We start from the raw sequence: 26,215 nt of genomic DNA on the forward strand, positions 1-26,215 counted from the left end.
TCTGAGTTCCTGAGCTCTCTGGGGCAGGTTTTCATCAAGGATTTCTTGGTACTTTGCTCGTTCATTTTCCCCTCTATCCTGACTGGTCTCCCAGCACCTGCTGCTAAACAACATCCCTACAGCATGATGCTGCCACTATCGTCCTTCTCCATACCTGACACTTGGAAATCAGGCCAAAGTGTTCAATCTTGGTTTCATCAGACCAGAGAATTGTGTTTCTCATGGTTTAAGAGTCCTTTAGGTGCCTTTTGGCAAACTCCAAGCGGCTGTCATGTGCCTTTTACTGAGGAGTGGCTTCCGTCTGACCACTCTACCATAAAGGCCTGATTGGTAGAGTGCTGCAGTGGTGGTTGTCCTACTGGAAGGTTCTCCCATCTCCACAGAGGAACTCTTGAGCTCTGTCAGAGTGACCATCAGGTTCTTGGTCACTTCCCTGAACAAGGCTCTTCTCCCCCGATTGCTCAGTTTGGCTGAGCGACCAGCTCTAGGAAGAGTCTTGGTGGTCTAAACTTCTTCCATTTAAAAGCGATGGAGGACAGCGTGGTCTTAGGGACCTTCAATGCTGCAGAAACGATTTGGTACCCTTCCCTAGATCAGTGCCTCGACACAATCCTGTCTCTGAGCTCTATGGACTCCAAGTTGTAGAAACATCAAGGATTATCAATGGAAACAGGATGCACCTGAGCTCAATTTCGAAGTCTCATAACAACATGTCTGAATATTTATGTAAATTGGGTATGTTTTTTACTTTAAATAAAATGTGGAAAGGGTCAAGGGGTCTGAATACTTTCTGAAGGCACTGCATGTTTGCCTGTATGCGTGAGCGGCTGTGTGCGTGAGCGGCTGTGTGCGTGAGCGGCTGTGTGCGTGAGCGGCTGTGTGAGTGAGCGGCTGTGTGAGTGAGCGGCTGTGTGCGTGAGCGGCTGTGTGAGTGAGCGGCTGTGTGCGTGAGCGGCTGTGTGCGTGAGCGGCTGTGTGCGTGAGCGGCTGTGTGCGTGAGCGGCTGTGTGAGTGAGCGGCTGTGTGAGTGAGCGGCTGTGTGAGTGAGCGGCTGTGTGCGTGAGCGGCTGTGTGCGTGAGCGGCTGTGTGAGTGAGCGGCTGTGTGAGTGAGCGGCTGTGTGAGTGAGCGGCTGTGTGCGTGAGCGGCTGTGTGCGTGAGCGGCTGTGTGCGTGAGCGGCTGTATGCGTGAGCGGCTGTATGCATGCGATGAGCACTATATTATTTGTATAGTAATAAAAAGCACCAACAAGAACGTAAATCATTGTGAATTCAGCACAATCCCAGGCTGGATGTGCTCAGTCTAACAGTTCTGTGCCGTCAAGCCCTCTGACAGCCTAATGATATTCTCTGGGTCCCACAGTGCCAGTGGAACGAAAAGCTTCCTCACAATTCAGTGTCTATGTGAGAACGTACACTAACGTTCAAAAGTTTGGGGTCACTTCGAAAGAAAAGCACATTTTTTGTCCAGTGATCAGAAATGCAATGTAGACATTGTTAATGTTGTAAATGACTATTGTAGCTGGAAACGGCTGATTTTCTAAAATATCTAGGCATACAGAGGCCCATTATCAGCAACCATCACTACTGTGTTCCAATGGCACATTGTGTTAGCTAATCCAAGTTTATCATTATAAAACCCTTTTGCAATTATGTTAGCACAGCTTAAATCTGTTATTCTGATTAAAGAAGCAACACAACTGGCCTTCTTTAGACACTGGACAGAGGAACTCTGCCTAGAAGGCCTGCATCCCAGAGTCCCCTCCTCACTGTTGACGTTGAGACTGGTGTTTTGAGGGGCACTATTTAATGAAGCTGCCTGTTGAAGACTTGTGAGGCGTCTGTTTCTCAAACTAGACAGTCTAATGTACTTGTCCTCTTGCTCAGTTGTGCACCGGGGCCTCGCACTCCTCTTTCTATTCTGGTTAGGGACAGTTTGCGCTGTTCTGTGAAGGGAGTAGTACACAGCATTGTACAAGATATTCAGTTTCTTAGCAATTTCTCGCATGGAATAGCCTTCATTTCTCAGAACAAGAATAGACTGCCGAGTTTCAGAAGAAAGGTATTCGTTTCTAGCCATTTTGAGCCTGTAATCGAACCCACAAATGCAGATGCTCCAGATACTCAACTAGTCTAAATAAGGACAGTTTTATTGCTTCTTTAATCAGGACAACAGTTTTCAACTGTGCTAACATAATTGCAAAATGGTTTTCAAATGATCATTTAGCCTTTTAAAATTATAAACTTGAATTAGCTAACACAACGTGCCATTGGATGGTTGCTGATAATGGGCCTGTGTACGTATATATTCTTTTTTTAAATCTGCCATTACCAGCTACAATAGTCATTTACAACATTAACAATGTCCACACTGTATTTCTGATCAATTTGATGTTATTTAAAATGGACAAAAAAAATGTGCTCTTTTCTTTTTAAAGGACATTTCTAAGTGACCCAAACTTTTGAACGGTAGAGCTCAACCACTGCAGATGGGAAACTGAACATTCAAATAGATTAAGGAAGCGTTGCCTTGTTAACATGAAACAGCGATGATCACTAAGATGAAAAAATAATGAACGTTCTCCAATAGTCAACATTGTCCAACTGTTAAAGGAGAACACTAAAAACGTGTAAAAGTTAACTTGGGATGGGCATTTTAAATGGTTTCACTATAAGAACATCATGAATAATTTTATGATATCCAGATCGTATAAATATTAGGGATTCACGATATATCGGTGAACATATCGGAAATCGGCCGATATTAGCTAAAAATGCCAACATCGGCCCGATATCTAGTTTAACGCCAATGTGCCAAACTAATGTCAAAGCTGACGTCCATACCTATATATCGCAAGTACATGATGTAATGACGCCATGTAAAATGTTGCGCTACACGTGCAACACAGCATTCCTAAACTATCCCACAATTTCTGCTGTGTGGATCGAGCAGTCAACAAGTTGAGCAGTCATTTGAAAGAGTAAGAACATTTCAGCGAGACAACTCAAAGTTGAAATCCATTAATGGCAAGATAATGGGATTCATTGCCCTTGACAATCAACCGTTCTCTGTCGTGGGTGAAGTTGGCATTCGCCGACTGGTCAAGCACCGATACACATTACCAAGTGAGCTATTTTTCAGATGTTGCCCTCCCGGAGTTAAACAGTAATAGCGTCACTGATGACATTTGCACCAGCAATGTCAACCCCATGAGCATGCTGAGTCTGACAGCACAGTGGGTCCATGGGGATTTTGTACTGAGGAAAGCCGTATTGCTCAATAATGTGCTGGTTCTCATACCGCTGCTGCCATTTCAATGGCATTTGAGAACATGTTTGAAACTTGGACACATGAACACACTTCTAGCTCCATTCAAACAACGGACTGGAGAAATAAGCTCATCAACTATGCCTGCAGCAGACGTGATACCCTCTGTCATGGCATTGAAACACCTGCTCAACAAAAATGCAGACACAGGCTGTGAACAAGCGATTTGGTGGTATTCTCTCTGCACTGTGTTGCCACCATGCTATGTACAAGGACTGCTACTTCGATGCAGACAAGTGCATACGGCCCAGTACATGACTGGGGCCAAGCTTCCTAAAATCCAAGTCATAGACTGTTTTCTCTGCTACCACACAGCAGGCGGTACCGGAGCGCCAAGTCTAGGACCAAAAGGCTCCTGAACAGCTTCTACCCCCAAACCATAAGACTTCTGAACAATCAAATGGCCACTGGACCATTACATTGACGACCCCCCCATTTGTTTTGTACACTGCTGCTACTCTCTGTTTATTATCTATGCATAGTCACTTCACCCCTACCTACATGTACACATTACCTCTAAGCTGTATCCCCGCACACTCGGTACCAGTACTCGCTGTATATAGCCTCGTTATTGTGTTACTATTTATTATTTTTTACTCTAGTTTCTTTAGTAAATATTTTCTTAACCAACAGTGCAGTTCAAGAAAAGTTAAGGGCTTATAACATTTCACGGTAAGGTCTACACATGTTGTATTCCGCGCATGTGACGTATAAAGTTTGATTTGATTTGAAACAGGGTTTACGTGAAATGTTACATACATAGCTGGACAATATGGAAATGGACACAGTGACAGTGCGCACCGAGGAAGAGAAGCCAGGAACAGACAGGTGAAACTTCACTGCTTGACATGCATGATGAAATCCTGGTTGAGAATGAAACAACTGAACAAATGAACAACGAAACAGCAAAGCAAGTAAGGGATAAAAATAGGTTTTACTGGTAATGGGGACATGGGTAAATGCCAACAAAATAACTTTTTGGTCAGCGTGTGTGTAACCTTTATTTAACTAGGGAAGTCAGTTAAGAACAAATACTTATTTACAATGACTGCCTACCCAGGGCAAACCCAGACGACGCTGGGCCAATTGTGTGCCGCACTATGGGACTCCCAATCACGGCCGGATGTGATACAGCCTGGATTCGAACCAGGGACTGTAGTGACGCCTCTTGCACTGAGATGCAGTGCCTTAGACCGCTGCGTGCATGTGTAACTATTTAACTGTACTGGAACGCTTAAAAGGCTGCTCACATTTTAAATATTGGTTATCGGTATCGTTTTTTGGGGAGGAGGCAAGGAAAATATTGGGTATCAGCCAAAAATGTAATATCGGTGCATCACTAATAATATATATATTCCTTTGCACTTCAATTGGGACTTACTTGCATGACTCAGGAGAGGCACTCTGCTTGTTGTTTCAGTACAGATGGGTGGGGGAGGGGCACAATAGAAGAAGGTGTGTCTCACAAGGAGAGAGAGAGAGAGAGAGAGAGAGAGAGAGAGAGAGAGAGAGAGAGAGAGAGAGAGAGAGAGAGAGAGAGAGAGAGAGAGAGAGAGAGAGAGAGAGAGAGAGAGAGAGAGAGAGAGAGAGAGAGAGAGAGAGAGAGAGAGAGAGAGAGAGAGAGAGAGAGAGAGAGAGTAGCCAAACCAACTCGCTCATGTTATCTAGACAAACGTGTTGCTGCAATAGATTAACATCTCATCTGGTAGTGTCTATCTTGACTGCATCAAATCCATGCATAGAATCCAGGCTAGCTACACTATCTAGCTAAATTAGTTAGCCAGCTAGCGAGACTAATGGAGTCTATTTTGTCTGCTCTCACCGCATTCTTGTCTACAACAACTTCATTCATATTAAACATCCTATCTGTTGGTTGATCCTTGTACCCCTTCTCATTTAGCCAACGTATAATCGTAATTCCATTTGGCATTGATTGGAAATCTCCCACTTTACTTGCCACACATGGAGCCTCTGACAGTAGTGTTGCTTTGCTTGACTCACAATAACTAGATACGTACATGAATAGCCTACCGATACGGATTTTTTAATGGGGTGCGCTACATTCAAACAGTTTAATAATAATGTCTAATATCATGGTTTAGCCATGTTTGTAGAAATGTCACAGACCATTTTATTTTAGACAAACCTGTTTTAGTAAAGTAGGCCTATATTTTGTTTCCCAAAAAGTGTTGTTGTTTTTTTAACATAAAGACAAATCACCAGCAAATCAGCATGTTAATAGAGAAATACTGTACCAATCAAAAGTTGACACCTACTCATTCCAGTCTTTATTTGGACTATTTTCTACATTGTAGAATAATAGTGAAGACATCAAAACTATGAAATAACACATATGGAATCATGTAGTAACCAAAAAAAGTGTTAACCTCTCTAGGGTAGGGGGCAGCATTCGGAATCTTGGATGAAAAGCATGCCCAAATTAAACCGCCTGCTCCTCGGGCCCAGAAGATATGATATGCATATAACTGGTAGATTCGGATAGAAAACACTCTAAAACGGTTAAAATCATGTCTGTGAGTATAACAGAACTGATTTGGCAGGCGAAACCTGAGAAAAAATCCATTCAGGAAGTATTTTTGTTGTTGGTTTTGTAGTTCTATTCAATGCCATTACAGTATCCATTGACGTGGGTCTCAATTTGCAGTTCCTATGCCTTCCACTAGATGTCAACAGTCTTTAGAAAGTGTTTCAGGCTTTTTGGATATAAAGAGACTATCGAACAAAAGAAACATTTATTGAGTAAATTAATGTCTTCTGAGTGCCACCATATTAAGATCATCAAAGGTAAGGGATTAATTTTCTCTCTATTTCTGAGTTTTGTAACGCTTCTGCTTGGCTGGTTACTGTGTGTAATAATTTGTCAACTGGGCTATGTTCTGGGCTAGGTATGCTTTCGCTGAAAAGCATTTTATAAATCCGACACCTTGGTTGGATTAACAAGAAGTTTATCTTTAAACCTATGTAAAATATGTTTTGTTTTCTGAATTTTATAATGAGCATGACAGACAGACAGACAGACAGACAGACAGACAGACAGACAGACAGACAGACAGAGACAGACAGAGACAGACAGAGACAGACAGAGACAGACAGACAGAGACAGACAGAGACAGACAGAGACAGACAGAGACAGACAGAGACAGACAGAGACAGACAGAGACAGACAGAGACAGACAGACAGACAGACAGACAGACAGACAGACAGACAGACAGACAGACAGACAGACAGACAGACAGACAGACAGACAGACAGACACAGCAATAAATGACAAAACATCCAGTCCCACAAAAGAGAGACACTAGGGATCACACATTTCCTTTCTCATATTGTCTTCTACACTTTATTCTTTAATGAGGGCAATTCACAGATGAAGCTCCGCCACAAAGGACCGTATAACTCACGAGAAGAGTAGCCACACAATTACACAATTACACCACATAAAATATTCCATTACCGCTGGAAAGATAAATATCTTCAGATATAGACCACTGTATTTCATAAATGCAAATGGATTACTCCGAGACTCGGGCGTTTAACACAGGATATTAAACTCCACTTCAGTAAGGCCAGATCCACAGAGAGGCTGAAGAAATTCTACACAACTATCCCCTATGAATGCTATGCAGGACAGGCTCATCTCTTAATGCAGTGTCTACGGTGTTTTAACTAAATGTGTGGGTCATTTGGGGCAGCAGGTAGCCTAGTGGTTAGAGCGTTGGACTTGTAACCGAAAGGTTGCAAGATCAAATCCCCAAATCTGTCGTTCTGCCCCTGAACAAAGCAGTTCCTAGACTATCATTGAAGATAATAATTTGTTCTTAACTGACTTGCCTAGTTAAATAAAGGTAAAATATAAATATAATTTATAGTATATCAGACCTCGTACTGTCACACTAGACTCTTGTCACAGCCTCTGGAGTAGAGGTCGACCGATTATGATTTTTCAACGCCGATACCGATTATTGGAGGACCAAAAAAGCCAATACCGATTAATCTGCCGATTTTTTTTTGCTATTTATTTGTAATAATGACAATTACAACAATACTGAATGAACACTTATTTTAACTTAATATAATACATCAATAAAATCAATTTAGCCTCAAGTAAATAATGAAACATGCATACCAGTTCAATTTGTTTTAAATAATGCAAAAACAAAATGTTGGAGAAGAAAGTAAAAGTGCAATATGTGCTATGTAAGAAAGCTAACGTTTCAGTTCCTTGCTCAGAACATGAGAAAATATGAAAGCTGGTGGTTCCTTTTAACATGGGTCTTCCATATTCCCAGGTAAGAAGTTTTAGGTTGTAGTTATTATAGGAATTATAGGACTATTTCCGTCTATAGCATTTGTATTTCATTAACCTTTGACTATTGGATGTTCTTATAGGCACTTTAGTAATACCAGTGTAACAGTATAGCTTCCGTCCCCCTCCTCGCTCCTCCCTGGGCTCGAACCAGCAACACAACGACAACAGCCACCATCGAAGCAGCGTTACCCATGCAGAGCAAGGGGAACAACTACTAGTGAGGTTTGAAACGCTATTAGTGTGCGCTAACTAGCTATTAGCGCGCACTAACTAGCTAGCCATTTTACATCGGTTACACAAGCCTCATCTCGGGAGTTGATAGGCTTGAAGTCAGAAACAGCGCAATGCTTGACACACAACGAAGAGCTGCTGGCAAAACGCCCGAAAGTGCTGTTTGAATTAATGTTTACGCACCTGCTTCTGCCTACCACCGCTCAGTCAGATACTTAGATACTTGTATGCTCAGTCAGATTATATGCAATGCAGGACACGTTAGATAATATCTAGTAATATCATCAACCATGTGCAGTTAACTTGTGATTATGATTGATTGTTTTTTATAAGATAAGTTTAATGCTAGCTAGCAACTTACCTTGGCTTACTGCATTCACGTAACAGGCAGTCTCCTTGTGGAGTGCAACGAGAGAGAGGCAGGTCATTATTGCGTTGGACTAGTTAACTGTAAAGTTGCAAAATTGGATCCCCCGAGCTGACAAGGTGAAAATCGGTCGTTCTGCCCCTGAACAAGGCAGTTAACCCACCATTCCTAGGCTGTCATTGAAAATAAGAATGTGTTCTTAACTGACTTGCTTAGTTAAATAAAGGTGTAAAAAATTGTACAAAAATTGTTTTGAAAACTTGAAATCGGCCCTAATTAAATCGGCAATTCCGATTAATCGGTCGACCTCTACTCTGGAGTGCCATGAGTCTGACAAGAGAGTACAAGCATTTGTGTAGCATTGAAATACAATGAACGTGACCCTGCTTGCACACCCCAAAGCTGCACAACAGGATTCCCTCACAGGCCTGGGAAGGAAGGGAGGAGGTAGAGGAAGGGAGGAGGAGGGACTTTGGGAGGAGAGGAGCAGGTCAAATCTTGCCTGTGATCCTTGCCCTGGGAGGAATGTAGAAGGATGAGTTCGTGAGGTATAACCAATGTGGCTTACAGAACAGCTGTATGTCACAGTTACACACCAATTTTGTCCCCAGGCGATAATGGGGCGGAAGTGTCTGGTATCGAGATTACGCACACATCCAATTGCAAATCAACCGCACACACTCGTGTAGACAGGCAAAAAGAGTATTACAATAAACCACCTGTATCCCTCCCTTCTATCTCCTCTCGTTCTCCCTCTCCTCTCTCGCTCTCATTTATCGCCCCATTTATCAGCATTCTAATACTGACTCATTCTCCCTCAGAGTGATGGCCCTGCCTCCCTCCGTATCCACGATGATTATTCAGTCTCCCCAATGACCGTGCTCATTAGGGAGAGTGATGAGGATGCCACTCAGAATCACATCAATCCTCCTCGCCGGACGCTCACACACACGCCAACAGGCGGCAAACACACCATCAGTCACACACGATCAGCTTACCTCAGTTCTGTGTGAGATGTGTTACAGCTCACACTTCTGGTCTCCAGGCAGTACTGTAGTATATAACTCTCTTAATTCAATTACTGGGTCTCTTTCCCTACAGCCATCTAGCTTTAGCTGCATTGCCATGTGTGCCTGCCTGCCATTGTCGAATTTCGTCTGTAAAGGATAAATCTGGGAGAAACCAAGGAAGGGAGACATTGAGGTAAACAAATGTAAAATAAAAAAAGGAGGTAGCGGGAGAATAAAGGGGAGAAAGAGAGGGAGTCTCTGCTCGCCCCATCCCTCTATTGAGTGAGTTAAAAGGAGAGAAGCACGACAGAATGCTGAGTTGAATTCCTCCTGGACTTCACAGCTCCTCATTGAGGGGGAGAGAAAAAAGCTCCCAGGCCTTTTCAGCACAACACAAAGAGAAAGGGATAGTAAAAGAGGATTAAAGAAAATAAAAGTTTTTTTTAAAGAGAAAAAGAGTGGCACAGTTCTCTGTTTGGCATTCAGGTCAAAAACACAGTAAGAGAAAAAAACCAATGGAACAAACTGTTCTCCTCCTTCCCTTCTTTTCCCAGTACTCTCATTTGTTTGATGCTGTTTGCTTTGAGTTGTTTCTCAGAGTAGGAAGCTGGTTAATATCCATTTGGACCATCCTGAATAAATACACTGCAGCATACAGAAACAGCTCCTGGTACTCCCATAGTCCAACCGGTTCACTGTGATCTGAAAAGGCCTAATACAAGCACCCACAGACTGCTTGGCTGGTTGTGAATGGCTGCTGAAAACAGGTCAAAGCCCTCGTCATCGGGGCCAAATGAATTGGAACACTGTCAATGTTAATGATCTGTTTTATAGTGAGCCCAGTGCCACTGTCATGCCAGAGCATTCTTTCCACACCTGCCCTGGTATGCAATGCAGTTGGCTAGGCCCATCTCTCTGACAGGGTTCAGGTTGAGCGGTAGAAAATTACTGTCTTCTTTGAAGTCATCAAAGAGGACAGAGTGAAAAATGTCAGACCGAATGTTCTGATGGTTCAGGGAGGTCCGAAAGGCAGACGACATCATGCTGTCCTTTCAACTGCCTACTCAAAATAAACCCTCAGGAGATAAGCTACTGACAGAACGCTCTGACCACAGAACGAGAACAACTCCTGCAGTCACTTAGCCAGCCACTTCATGGTGATATCATAGGGACTGAAGAAGCTCCTGCAAGTCCTGATCAAAGCAACTCTGATTAAACCATATCACTGACAAAACCCTGTTTGGCAAAGTGGATTGGATGGAGTGTAAGTAAGTGTTAGACTGAAATAGCCAGATTCCCTTCTCTTCCTCATCATTTCTACAAAAGTTACACATCAAAGCTACACCGTTTCTAAATCAGGATATAGTCTACTTTCGGTGAATGCTTTCCCACTCAGTTAGTGCTTCAGAAAGCAGCGATGTGATTATTTTCTGACAGTATCACTCCCCACTCCATCTTTCTCCTCTGCACAGAGAAAATAGTAGCATGGGTTCTTCTGTCCACCCACATTTTTGTAAGCAGCCTTGGACAGCGTTTGGACAGCGCTTTCACACTTATGCCCATCTTCATTAAACAGCTGACTACAGAAATGAGGGATTGCTCCCTTTATGGCTGTCCTCCCCCATACCCTACTTCTTTCCTCCATTCACATCACTCATTTTCTGTCATTTCTTTCCCTCCCCCTGAGTGGGAGAGACATTGTTTAGTGAGTTTCCATGGTTCCACTTGGTCCTATATCAGACTGGTCAGGCTGCGACTGGTCCCCCCCCTGAAATCCTCCTTTCTCTCCTCTGCTACTCTTCTATTCTCGCTCTCTGTTCATTCTTTCCATACTTATTCTTCTCCATTTAATGGCTCCTACATCTGAGTTTTCCTTCCTCTCATTACCTCCCACGCTACCATCTCTTACTCCCCTCCACCCACACGCACCCCCATTTTCCACCTCTCCTGATCATCCATCATGAATATGTCTATCATAAAGATAATTTGACCCTTGAATTCCGTTACTCTAAACATACATTTATAAACATTACCTCCCTGCATCCTTGTGTCCCACCATCTACATAGGACAGGACTTCCAAACTCAGGGTTTTGCCCTAGCACTACACAGCTGATTCAAATGATCAACTAATCACCCAGCTTTGATCATTTGAATCAGCTGTGTAACGTTAGGTCAAAAACCAAAACATGCACCCCTTGGGGTCCCAAGGACAGAGCTCGGGAAACGATGACGTAGGAGATCAAACAAAAATGACTTACGTTTGGGGTCCTGGGACAAAAATATTTGTAATAAAGCTATGCCTGTACACTCAGAAAGTATTCAGATCGGAGTTGGATTCAAATCGGAATTTAAAAATGTGGTCAACCAATAAAGGTATAGGTGCTGGAGAAAGTTGATTTATTTACATTACTAGTCTCAACCCCTCCCTTTCCTTTTCATGACTCACTACCTCAGGGTTCTATTGTATGACCGTTATTTAGTTCCTGTTAATCTCCCCTTCTTTGTTCATTTCTTACCACTTCAATGGAAGTGCACCCGACAACAGTGTTAATCATGTTCTCTCTATTTTTACTCCCAGAGAGGTGAGTCTGGCCGCTTGCGCCATGTCCCTGGACACCGCATCACAAAGCACACAATACAAAGCAAATGACAGGCAATGGACTGAAAATAACAGCTTTGATGTACAGATCTGTTTGTTAAGTCCTGTCTGGAGGAGTAACGCTGTGGTTTGTGAGTTCGGGTAAATGCCTGTGCCTGTGCGTGTGTGTGTGTGTGTGTGTGTGCCACAGTGCCAATGTAATCAGCCATAGGGTCAACCAAAGGGGAAAATACAACAGAAATGCCTGTGGGCTAAAGCCACTGCACTGTATTGAACATCATCATTGATTATAGTACTACACGCTCTCTCTCCCCAGCACACTCCAACACAATCCTCATCACTTTACTTATGCAAACTCCTTTGTGTTGGTGTGAGTGACCGTACAGGAAGGGGTTCTGTGGCACAACCACCTGGAGCAAATATGACTCCTGGGGCATCTGAATTGTCCAGCTAGGTGCTCATAGAATTAGACACAATGTGAAGCACTTTGAGACTCTCCATTATCACTGGTGTAATAGTCTAGTGATTTTACAGCCCGAACGTCGTTAGGGGTCTGGACGTGTACCGCAATCTCAAAAACATGAACAAAACAAAACGAGGCAAAGATGGTGGCATTTGTCGTCCAGCCCGCCAGTAGAGGAACAACAAATTAGGGTAGTCAGTCTGCAAAGAGAGGGGGAGCCCACCGACCCAGCTGACTAAAGAGGCTTAGAGACAGATCATGTTTCTCGTCTGAAACACATAATAAGGCCAGCCCCTCCACTGACCTCCTGTGGGTTAGCGGTGTGATTTAACATGAGTTGATTACTTTCCCTTTCGGTGGAACAGGAAGGACAGGAGTGACAGAGTAGCTAGACGTTGGCCCAGCCTAAGAACTGATACAGGGACAGATACGTATCATATTTCTCAGATGACAACAAATAGTTGACTTGTCAAATCAAGTGTGCTAATGTTCGAATAGAACAAAGCCGTGGAATGTGGAGGTCCTCAAGGACTGGGTTGGGATATGTAACACAGTAATGTAGTAATGTAGGTAACACCTATAATGTAACGGCAGTAATGTAGGTAACACTTATAATGTAACGGCAGTGCGATATAGACAGAATGTTGCATTTGAGTTGGGAAGACCCCATCTACCACTGCTAAACACCAGATGCCCATGTCCTTAGTTTGTTTAAGGTACTATGCCATCTCAGTATTACCCCTGGAATTTAGACTGATTAGATGCCTTGAATTAAAGACTGAAACAAAACCAGAGAAGCAGAATGATTAAAGTACAGGAGAAAATCATGCCTTATGTAAAAACCCATCCCCTGAACATCAACAAGATTACTGGTTCTGTTGATCACACACAAAACGCACGCTGCACAACCCTCCACGCTGCACAACCCCGCCACGCTGCACAACACTCCACGCTGCATAACCACGCCACGCTGCACAACACTCCACACGCTGCATAACCACTCCATGCTGCACAACACTCCACGCTGCATAACCCCTCCACAACCCTCCACGCTGCACAACCCCTCCACGCTGCACAACCCCTCCACGCTGCACAACCCCCCCACGCTGCACAACCCCTCCACGCTGCACAACCCCTCCACAACCCTCCAAGCTGCACAACCCCTCCACAACCCTCCACGCTGCACAACCCCTCCACGCTGCACAACCCCTCCACGCTGCACAACCCCTCCACAACCCTCCATGCTGCACAACCCATCCACGCTGCACAACCCCTCCACGCTGCACAACCCCTCCACAACCCTCCACAACCCCTCCACGCTGCACAACCCCTCCACAACGCTCCACAACCCCTCCACGCTGCACAACCCCTCCACGCTGCACAACCCCTCCATGCTGCATAACCCTCCACAACCCTCCACACTGCACAACCCTCCACGCAACACAACCCTCCATGCTGCATAACACTCCACAACCCTCCACACTGCATAACCCTCCACACTGCATAACCCTCCACAACCCCTCCACGCTGCACAACCCCTCCACGCTGCACAACCCCTCCACGCTGCACAACCCTCCACAACCCTCCACGCTGCATAACCCTCCACAACCCTCCACACTGCACAACCCTCCACGCTGCATAACCCTCCACAACCCCTCCACGCTGCACAACCCTCCACGCTGCACAACACTCCACGCTGCATAACCCCGCCACGCTGCACAACCCCTCCACAACCCTCCACGCTGCACAACCCCTCCACGCTGCACAACCCCTCCACGCTGCACAACCCCTCCACGCTGCACAACCCCTCCACACTGCACAACCCCTCCACAACCCTCCACGCTGCACAACCCCTCCACAACGCTCCACGCTGCACAACCCCTCCACGCTGCACAACCCCTCCACAACCCTCCACGCTGCACAACCCCTCCACGCATGCACAACCCCTCCACAACCCTCCACGCTGCACAACCCTCCACGCTGCACAACCCCTCCACAACCCTCCACAACCCCTCCACGCAACACAACACTCCACACTGCATAACCCTCCACAACCCTCCACGCTGCATAACCCTCCACAACCCTCCACACTGCATAACCCTCCACACTGCATAACCCTCCACAACCCCTCCACGCTGCACAACCCCTCCACGCTGCACAACCCCTCCACGCTGCACAACCCTCCAACCCTCCACAACCCTCCACACTGCACAACCCTCCACGCTGCATAACCCTCCACAACCCCTCCACGCTGCACAACCCTCCACGCTGCATAACCCTCCACAACCCTCCACGCTGCATAACCCTCCACAACCCTCCACACTGCATAACCCTCCACGCAACACAACCCTCCACACTGCACAACCCTCCACAACCCCTATACAACCCTCCCCGCTACACAACTCCTCCACGCTACACAACCCCTCCACACCCCTCCACGCTGCACAACCCCTATACAACCCCTCCACGCCGCACAAACCCTCCACGTTACACAAACCCTCCACACTACACAAACCCTCCACAAACCCTCCACGCTGCATAACCCTCCACAACCCCTCCATGCTGCACAACCATCCAGCCTCCACGCTACACAACCCCTATACAACCCCTCCACACCGCACAACCCCTCCACGCTGCACAACCCCTCCACAACCCTCCACGCTGCAAACCCCTCCACAAACCTATACAACCCCTCCACAACCCTATACAACCCTGCACAACCCCACCACACCCCTCCACAACCCCTCCACGCTCCACAACCCCCTATACAACCCCACCACACCCCTCCACACCCCTCCACAACCCCAAACAATCCCTCCACAACCCCTCCACGCTGCACAACCCCTCCACGCTGCACAACCCCTCCACGCTCCACAACCCCTCCACAACTCTATACAATCCCTCCACAACCCTCCACAACCCTCCATTCCACAATCCCTCCACAACCCTCCACACTGCACAACCCTCTTACAATCCCTCCACAACCCTCCACGCTGCAAACCCCTCCATAACCCTCCACGCTGCACAACCCCACCACAATCCCTCCACGCTCCACAATCCCTCCACGCTACACAACCCCTCCACAACCCTATACAATCCCTCCACAACCCTCCACAACCCCTATACAATCCCTCCACAACCCTCCACGCTGCACAACCCCTCCACAACCCTATACAATCCCTCCACAACCCTCCACGCTCCACAACCCCTCCACAACCCTCCGTATGTAGGAAAGAGTAAGAAACAGTGGAGCAGAACACAGATCTGCTGGTGTAAGCAACACAGTTAGCTCAAAAGGGTAAACTCCGCTGTCTGTAGCTTATACACACTCAGCACACAGAGGGACTGATGCCACTAGTGTCCAGGTTAGTCTCCCACTACTGTTTACCCTGCCATTTAGTACAGGTCAGACTGTGTCCTTCTCCTGTGATTGGCTGTTAAAACATGATGCATGTGTTCTCTGATTTAGTAGAGCTCCACCTAACTATCTGTCACTCAACACAATGGAGACCACTACGCCAGCTGAATTGAACACACACACAGCAAACACGTATAGGGGGGAAAAAATTGTCTGAACTTCAGAATCAATGTGGGGGGAGATTTAGCTTCAGATGCCACAAACTCTCTCGTTCGTTGTTCACAACTACGTGAACAGAAACACGAACCTCCAAGCTACTCCTGTTAGTGAACTGTTCCTGTTTTGCTCATTAGTACCGGTGCCGTGCCTACCTGGGAGAACAGACGCAGCAGACCAGTGTGCACGTGGGTGTTCATGTTACGAGTTTGAGTTAAGAAACATAGAAGCCTAAAGGGAGGGGGTTGAAGAGGTCTGGTACTACAATGGGGCTGGGCAACATGTCTGACTAGGGCTGGGCAACACAGCTACATATTTCAAATGTTCTCTCTAAATAAGCTTTGTTGTACAATTAAAAAGGTCAAATAAACTGCATTTCAAACCGTCAGCAATAATTGAATGAATTAAGGGTGTGTGAAATTACACTAATATAATAATAATAATAATAAATAAATGCCATTTAGCAGACGCTTTTATCCAAAGCGACTTACAGTCATGTGTGTAAATATAAGCCCCACTAATCATTTTATCAAAAATAAGCACTGATCTGGCATTGAAGTCTGTACAAAAACAATTTTCTTCCCTTTTTGTTACAAATTGACCCAGAACTATGCATAATGCACATTCACTAATAATAACTTCTTGTGGTAGGTTTTATAGAACATTAACACAGGTCTCATCTCTCCAGCACAAGCCCACATGCTAGTGAGTAGCCAGCTAATATTTATGTTTCAAGTTTAGACACATTTGATCTATTTACTAGAACAAGGTGGAACATTTGAATTGTTATGAACAAACCCTTCTGTCCATCTCCAACTGTTTGAACAGCATGCCAGACTGTCCACTTCGTTCAGATGTTGAACTCAAGTGGTCTACCTTATTTCTCAGAATGAGAACGAGTTGACAATTCCTTATATAATTGTGTGTTATGATTATTGTCCATTTCTAAAACAGATTAGACAGCTAGTATAACAGACGTTGGCTGAAATGCAGCTAGTGGTATGTGCAATGCCGCGAGACAAACTGGGCATACTTTTTTACAAAATCAATGTTCATTGATACTCTTGTTTTAGGAGTGTCTGCTCTGCGCGCATTTGGATTAGTTGAGACAAAATTTGAAATTAAATGAAAACGTTCCACAAAAATGTGCATCTGAAAACCATAACTGGCACACAACACAGATCGGTAGAAATGGTCAGATGAATTGCCATTCCACGTGAGAAAGGTTGGAGACTCCTCATGTAGCTTATTACCCGCAACTTCAGGAGAGTAACGGCAGAATCTGCAATAACCAGTAGGAGGGTATATATCTTGATCTCTGGCTCCCTCAAGTCATTTGTGTCTGATTTCATCAAACAGTGCCCTTAAATTTTATTTATTTATTGTTATTGAACCTTTAGTTAACTAGGAAAGTCAGTTATTAAGAACAAATTCTTATTTACAATGAAGGCCTACCGGGGAACAGTGGGTTAACTGCCTTTCTCAGGGGCAGAACGACAGATTTTCACCTTGTCAGCTCGGGGATTCGATCCAGCAACCTTTCGGTTACTGGCCCAACGCTCTAACCATTAGGCTTCCTGCATCAGACAAGCTCAATGCATATATAATTGATTTTATTAAAACGCATAGGGTGTGTCTATGAAAAAAATACAGGTTTTATCATTTAGACCATTCGATTGGTCGATACAAGATACAAGACTTTCATTCGACCAAGTTATTTTTTTAGTCAGCCCTACCTCTATTACAGTAAAATAATGTCTCAATGTGTTCGTTTCGGTATCTATATGACCGATTCTGTTGGGCCAAACCTCAAATGCAAATGTCAGAGGGGAAGAAGTGATCTCTAAACTTAAACTGGTGTGAGTGGCAGGGGGAGGGGCTTGGTGTGTGTGTGTATAAAAAGAGAGAAGTTTCTCTCACCAAAATCAATCCAAAAGAAGCCCAATGCATTTCTATGGGATTATTTTGGACCTAACCTTGTCGCCTGCCTTCCCGCCTTTGGGACAACGACTCCCATTGTTAAGGTCGGAGACATGAGCATCTCGTCATTATATGCAGATTTCTGGTGTAAATGGGAATGTGCACACAGCACAGAAGAAAGAGACGAGACTAAAAAGACGACATGAGAACAAGCGGACAAGAAACGCACGTAAAAACTAATACAAAAAAACTTGAATCTTGTGGTACAGGCATTTGGAACGGTCATTTGGAACAAAAACATGAATTCAATACATCTCCCAGCCCTCCATCAGACTACACAAGGCAGTCGTGTACCCTTGCAACTGAACTTCAAGCCCTGAGGAAGATGACATCACTGCTCGATGCTAATAGCCATTGGGTTCTTCAATTTTTTCAGCGCGGGACCCAAGCTTAGGAAAACATGCAACTATACATAAATATGGGTACATTACATTGCCCTTATGCCTAAAACTATAGCAATATAGACAATAACAATGAAATTAGATGCCCATATGAATAGCTATGGATGTTTATTGTTCCCCATTAAAAACACTTACATATTCGTCAAGGTTGGAACTGCTGCTGTTAAAATTAAAAAAGTAATTTTTCATTCTGAACAGGAAGAATCTGATCGCATCACACAGATATCTAACAGAACACACACAGGCTCCGTTTGATCGTGCAACCCCTAAGTAACAGTACAGATAAATGGTCAGGCCTACTGTACATCTTACTGTAGAAATGATTGTTGGAACTGTGACTTAAAATAAAATGTGTCATTGTTATTATGAACTAGAATAAACTGATCACATCACAGATGTTGACCAGAAAGACAAACAAACAAAAACACTCCTGATAAGAGGTGTGTGGCTGGTTGAAGTTTAACAAGCAGGTCTATTCTGGGCTTCGTTTTTTAGTCTGTTTCTGTACTTGTTTTTTTGAGTGCGTCAGAGTTGAGAACCCTGACTCGCGTAGGTATGTGGTGCCAAACTGGACCAGAACATCTACTGCTTTCTCAGTTAAGCAGGAGACCGCTTCCTGCTGTAGATGAGCAACCCAGAACTGTGTGAGTGTTGGCCTCAAAAAGCATCTTGCTTCAATCAGTTTATTCAAGTTCAGAATAAAAATGATTCCTTGTATCTTAACAGCAACAGTTCCAACATATACTTGTTCAACAATAATACAGTAGGTAGGGATGCACCGATATGACATGTTTGGCCGATACCGATTCCCGATATTTACCTTGGTAAAAAAACGCCACCAGTACTTATAATATTTAGTGCCCTTTCAAGCATTTTAGTACAATTAAATAGTTAACACACACACACACACACGGATACAGCGGTCTAAGGCCCTGCATGTCAGTGCAAGAGATGACACTACAGTCGCTGGATCGAATCCAGGCTGTATCACATTCGGCCATGATTGGGAGTCCCAAGTGGCAGAGCACAATTGGCCCAGCGTCCTCCAGGTTTGGCCGGGGTAGGGCCGTCATTGTAAAGAATAATTTGTTCTTAACTGACTTGCCTAGTTAAGGTTACACACACACAAAAAAAGTTATTTTGTTGGCATTTACCAATGTCCCCATTACCAGTAGAACATAATCAAAACCTATTTATTTCCCTTACTTGCTGTGCCGTTTCATTGTTCATTTGTTTCATTCTCAACCAGGATTTCATCATACATGTCAAGCAGTGAAGTTTCAGCTGACTGTCCGTGGCTTCTCTTCCTTGGTGCCCGTTTCCATCTTGTCCAGCTATGTGTGTAACATTTCACGTAAACCATGTTTCTTGTCTGCATCGAAGTAGCAGTCCTGGTACCTAGCATTGAGCATGGTGGCAAAAGAGTAGAGGCTCGGAGGGAATACGAGCAATACGGCTTTCCTCAGTACAAAATCCTCATGGACCCACTGTGCTGTCAGACTCAGCATGCTCATGGGGTTGACATTGCTGGTGCAAATGTCAGTCGTGAAGCTAATAGCAGTGACGCCCATAGCAAGTAGATCACAGACGTATGTTTCAACAATACTGTAACTCTGGTAGGGCAACATCTGAAATATAGTGTGTCCCGGGGCTCGACCAGTCGGCGAAAGCCAACATCATCCACGACAGAGGACGGTTGATTGTCAAGGGAAATTAATTCCATTATCTTGGCGTTAATGGATTTTGCCTTTGTGTTGTCTTGCTGAAATGTTCTTATTATTTCAAATGACTGCTGGACTTGAACTTGTTTAGTTGTTGGAAGTGTAGCGCTTAGTATTTTTCTGCTTTTGTTCTGTGTAGCGCTGCATTTTTCATGGTGTCATTACAACATCTACCTACGTTATATATAGTGCATCCCTACCAGCAGGCCTGATATTCTTTGATCTGTACGATTACTTAGGGTTGAACTATCAGTAGCTAGCTAGCTTGCTTTGGCTAATGTTAGCTAGATAGCTATTAGCTGTGTACAAGGGGATTGTTTGAAAGAGAAACTCCCATCGACTACTATGAGATATAATAAGCAAAAATAAGGGAGTACTATCAACACGCAATAAAATGATAATTCCATGCTAGCTGAAGTACTCAACTGTCCTGAAGCAATTTTGCCCTGTTCTGAAAGAAGTCCCTTGGTTTACTGTCATGCTGTGGATGATTGGTCAGGATGTATTGTTTTGATTTGTTCGTTTTGTTCTTTATTTAACTAGGTAAGTCAAGAACAAATAGTTATTTTACAATGACATAAGTCAGTCAAGAACAAATAGTTATTTTACAATGACATAAGTCAGTCAAGAACAAATAGTTATTTTACAATGACAGCCTACCCCAGCCAGATCCTAATGACACTGGGCCAACTGTGCGCTGCCATATGAGACACCCAATCACGGCCGGTTGTGATACAGCCTGGAATCGAACCAGGGTCTGTAGGGACGCCTCTAGCACTGAGATGCAGTGCCTTAGACCGCTGAGTCCCATAGGATGTGATCACGCCGATGTGAGTAAGACCTTTAAAACAGGTCAACATTCACAAGGCCGCAGGGCCAGACAGATTACCAGGACGTGTACTCAAAGCATGCGCTGACCAAATGGCAAGTGTCTTCACTGACATTTTAAACTTGTCCCTGACTGAGTCTGTAATACCAACATGTTTCAAGCAGACCACCATAGTTCCTGTGCTGCCGCACAGTAGGCGGTAGCCAAATGGCTTCTTAACAGCTTCTACCCCCAAGCAATAAGCCTACTGAACAGCTAATCAAAGGGCTACCCAGACACCTCTTTTATGCCGCTGCTACGCTCTGTGTATTATCTATGCAGACACTTTTACTCTACCTACATGTACATATTACCTCGACAAACCGGTGCCCCCGCACATTGACTCTGTACCGGTACCCCCTGTATATAGCCTCCGCATTGACTCTGTATATAGCCTCCACCTTGACTCTGTACCGTAATACCCTGTATATAGCCTCCACATTGACTCTGTACCGGTACCCCCTGTATATAGACTCCACATTGACTCTGTACCAGTACCCCCTGTATATAGCCTCCACTATAACTCTGTACCAGTACCCCCTGTGTATAGCCTCCATATTGACTCTGTATATAGCCTCCACATTGACTCTGTACCGTAATACCCTGTATATAGCCTCCACATTGACTCTGTACCGTAATACCCTGTATATAGACTCACTTGTTATTTTACTCCCGCTGTTAAATTACTTGTTTCTTTTATTTTCTATTTTTTACTTAACACTTTTTTTTACTTCTTAAAGCATTGTTGTTTGTAAGTAAGCATTTCACTGTAAGGTCTAAATCTGTTGTATTCAGCGCATGTGACAAATAAAATTAGATTTATTTGATTTGATTGAAGAGATCTCTCTGTGTGAGTGAGTGAGTCTGTCATGGCCTTTGGCCTGGTGAGCAGCGGGTATATACTGGGGGTGAGTCACTGCTGTCCTGCTTGCCTTGCCCAAGCACGTGTGTGTTATATATACACAAGCCCTGCTCTGATGTGACAAGGCCCTCAGACCCAGGGAGTAAGTCTGACGCACAATCAGAGAGAGAAACGGAAGCAGTCTGTGTGTGGTGGAACATCTCTGGCCCAGGACAAAATAAATAAATGTTGCTGCATCAACCTGTGTGTGCGTGTCTGTCGAGCTTGACATTTTTTGGTCAGGACAAACTTCTGGCATTACACCATAACAAGTAGTCACAGAATAACACCCCATGAAATAGATTTTCCCCCTGAAAATGGCATGCTAAACAACCCAGCTCTTGACAACAGAAGTGTTTCTATGTCTTGTATTACCAGGCAGAATGGTGATGTCTCCTTCCACGGAAACCCTGTCACACAAAACACTGAACAGCCACATTCAACAGGCATCACTGTGTCCACTGTGTATTTGTTTGGCCCTGGTAATCCCGAGGACCCTGTCACTCTTAAGCCATCCGTCTCATAAATAGTGGTTTCGTAGTGCATCCTCAACATGTGCGAGTGTGTACGCAAAGGAGGCCATATTACACCTACATAGGGTATAGCAGGGATAGGGTATAGCAACCACGTCTAACCCTTACAGCCGTCTCATCATCAGGGCTATGGCTATGTGATCCATACACAGCCAGCGGGACAGAGGATCACATCCAACACAGCAATGGGGAGATAAGAAGAGAAGAGATGGAGTGGAAAAAAAACTCTCCCTTTTCATGAGAGGAGAAATGCCATTTACACCCCCAGAGACAGAGAGGCCGTTGGACAGGTGTGAGCCACTCATGAAAGCATTCTCCATCATTTTGGGACTGAGCCAAACTGATGTCCTGCAGCAAACCCATTAAAATATCACAACACATGTGTGTGTGTGTGTGTGTGTGTGTGTGTGTGTGTGTGTGTGTGTGTGTGTGTGTGTGTGTGTGTGTGTGTGTGTGTGTGTGTGTGTGTGTGTGTGTGTGTGTGTGTGTGTGTATATGAGAGAGAGATAGAGAGAGAGGATTGCAGTGTCCACTTAGTAGATATGTTGGTAGGCCCTTCATGCTCTAACTAAAACAAATTGACAAACATCACTCTTCTACCAGTTACTGTGTGTTCATACCTTCCCTCGCTATTTAAATTTCAAGAACCGTGTCCTCCATCCTCCCTCCTTTAGCCTGACCTTTTCCATTCCTTGTACCCTCCATCCTTCCACTGCCTCCCCCATCTCTTTACCCTTCACTCGGCCTTCCCCCTCTCTCCGTAATGCCGGTCCAGCTCCTTGAGGGTTTGACCTCTCCTCAGAACACACGGGGGATCTGGGTTGTTATCTGAACATGACTGAAGCCAGAAGGCAGAGGGGGAAAATCACAGCTCCATGCTACTTCTGGCAACCTGCCTTCTCTTAGTGACTGGCTGCTTTAAACTGGCAGCAGCATATGACTGCTGCCTCTGGGGGAGTCACACTAGTACCCCAGTGTTCTAGTTGAAAGGATGTTTTTCACAACGTTCACAGAACAGCCCTGGCATGAGTTGTCAGGGAGAGTGCACAAGTTGCACGGAACTAAATTATGTTGTCTTTGTATTTCAGTTTCAGCATACATTTTTTTTTAACGAGGCAAGTTAGTTAAGAACAGATTCTTATTTATAATGACGGCCTACACCGGCCAAACCCGGACGATGCTGGGCCAATTATGTGCTGCCCTATGGGACTCCCAATCACGGCCGGTTGTGATACAGCCTGGTTTTGAACCAGGGTGTCTGTAGTGACGCCTCAAGCACTGAGATGCAGTCCCTTAGACCGCTGCGCTACTTGGGAGCCCTACAATCAGGCTGCACCTAGGGTGGCAGGCAAGTGCACCCACACAGAATCCCGCCGCCCACTGTATTTCCTGTGACTAGATAGCAAGCCAAGTAAATCCAGACCTTGATGCAGCGATTACCTAACTGTGTGTGTGTGGAGGTCCTGAACTGAACTCTCTTTCTCTCAGGGAGTGTTGGGTTTCGCTGCTCGCTCCGTCTTGCTCCACGGCCCAAAGTGGCAATTTTCACCGGGGTAATTCGAAGCCAGCCATGCAAACTGGGAGAGGGCACGGGAGTGCATTTGACCCTTAATTACTCTTTAACGAGCACTTCTGAGGGTGTTTATGAATTAATGGCCTCTTGTCTGTCAGGGGGTGGAGACAGCAGTTCGAGGGGGACAAATAGGGAGAGTTGTGGTGGTGTGAAATCCCAAGCATGCTCAATTTCTTTTCCCTGTCCTCCAGCATCCATGGGAGAGGTCAGTCTTTTGAAGGGCCTAGTTTAAGGGGCTGGGGGCAGGGGGTGTGGATGGGTAGTGAGAGAGACATGCCAGTGCCATCTCCCACTCCCTACATCTGTCCCCCTCTCTGTCCATATATGCATCCCAGAACAGGATTAGGCTGGGTGCCCAGTGGTGACACAAGGGCATTGGAGGTTCAGGTGGACTCAAGCAGAGTGAGGGCCTGAGAGAGAGGGCAAAGAGGGAGGGAAGGACGGGAGTGGGAGCATTGAGACAGAAGTGAGATAAACAGCTTAAAATCATTAATGGGAGAATGAGTGAGAGAGCGAGTCAGGGAGAGTGAGTGAGCAACAAAGAGCGACGAAGAGGGAGAGCTGGTACACTCTGTAATAAAATAGAGGAAAGGTGAAGGCTGTGAAACCATAATTGATGAGAGGGCAGAATTAAGAAGGTTCAGCCAAAGTCCAAAGACTCCTGGAACTGTCTGTGTCCGGAGAACTCTTTAAGAGTTCCAAGCTCGAAGGGCCGGTTCTTATGAAATCATGTATTGGGTGCCTATAATGGCATGAATCTCTTCAACATTTGGTCTCCCCATGTTATCATTAGGCTTGCAATGTGTGTGTGCACAGATCGATATGGCATACAGAACAAAACACACTAACACCACTGTCGATTGCCGTCACTGTGTCTAGTCTTCTCAATGGCACAACAAATCCTCTTTCTCTTCCTGGGTCAGTGTGTTCAGTTCCATTATTACTGTAACTGCTGCCACGGTTAGCGGCTGCCACGGTTAACGGCTGCCCTGCCCTGACTGCCATGCTCCAGATTACCACAATGACTAGAGGGAGAATAACAATGAGAACCATTGGGCTCCCGACCCCTCCTGTCTCAGCCTCCAGTATTTATGCTGCAGTAGTTTGTGTCGGGGGGCTAGGGTCAGTTTGTTATATCTGGAGTACTTCTCCTGTCCTATCCGGTGTCCTGTGTGAATTTAAGTATGCTCTCTCTAATTCTCTCTTTCTCTCTCTCGGAGGACCTGAGCCCTAGGACCATGCCTCAGGACTACCTGACATGACTCCTTGCTGTCCCCAGTCCACCTGGCTGTGCTGCTGCTCCAGTATCAACTGTTCTGCCTGTGATTATTATTATTTGACCATGCTGATCATTTATGAACATTTGAACATCTTGGCCATGTTCTGTTATAATCTCCACCCAGCACAGCCAGAAAAGGACTGGCCACCCCACATATGCTCTCTCTAATTCTCTCTTTCTTTCTCTCTCTCGGAGGACCTGAGCCCTAGGACCGTGCCCCAGGACTACCTGACATGATGACTCCTTGCTGTCCCCAGTCCACCTGGCCATGCTGCTGCTCCAGTTTCAACTGTTCTGCCTTACTATTATTCGACCATGCTGGTCATTTATGAACATTCGAACATCTTGGCCATGTTCTGTTATAATCTCCACCCGGCACAGCCAGAAGAGGACTGGCCACCCCACATAGCCTGGTTCCTCTCTAGGTTTCTTCCTAGGTTTTGGCCTTTCTAGGGAGTTTTTCCTTAGCTACCGTGCTTCTACACCTGCATTGCTTGCTGTTTGGGGTTTTAGGCTGGGTTTCTGTACAGCACGTTGAGATATCAGCTGATGTACGAAGGGCTATATGAATTCATTTGGCTCCCATCACTCTCTCTCTCTCCATGTCCACTGATGATCCATTCATCTGGGGCTGTGCCCATCTAGTCCACCCCTTTTGGGAAGATTAACATTTTCCAGTGGGAGAAAGAGGTCACAGAAAGATATTTTCAGCATTGGCTACTTTGCTACCAAATCAGTTGTGTTCTGATGCAGTGGTTTTCCAACATGGATTCTGATGTGGAGCTTGTTGATTTTCTCTATAACAAGCACAGCAGATGAGGTTTCTTTACCATTGCATGTAGCCTATATTTTATAAAAATGTAAGAACCCGGTAGCTCGGACTTGGAGACCGCCGCATTAGAGGTTTATATGTCTAGGAGCCTGAAAGAGCCCATGTTGTCAAGGGACAAATAGTGGTTTCTCTCTCACAGTGGGGTCAATACACCCTCTCTACAAATACACCAGACCAAGTGGGAGCTCCATACAGCTCTTTTGTGTAAAATCAGATAATGGCAC

General features: G+C 45.2%; 1 protein-coding gene across 2 annotated transcripts in view; it reads right to left on the minus strand.

Moving 5' to 3' along the window:
• The window catches only part of LOC124044308 (cytoplasmic protein NCK2-like), a 46,750-nt gene that overhangs the window by 17,262 nt on the left and 3,273 nt on the right, over positions 1–26,215 (minus strand). The window contains exon 1 of one of the 2 annotated variants that reach the window (XM_046363974.1): positions 9,255–9,444. The exons of the other annotated variant lie outside the window; for it this stretch is intronic. The gene's annotated coding sequence lies outside the window, so the exon portion shown is untranslated. Of the gene's footprint in view, positions 1–9,254; positions 9,445–26,215 lie in introns of those variants that run through there. 2 annotated transcript variants of the gene reach the window in all.

The sequence above is a fragment of the Oncorhynchus gorbuscha genome, linkage group LG01, assembly GCF_021184085.1.
Source record: "Oncorhynchus gorbuscha isolate QuinsamMale2020 ecotype Even-year linkage group LG01, OgorEven_v1.0, whole genome shotgun sequence".
NCBI lineage: Eukaryota > Metazoa > Chordata > Actinopteri > Salmoniformes > Salmonidae > Oncorhynchus > Oncorhynchus gorbuscha.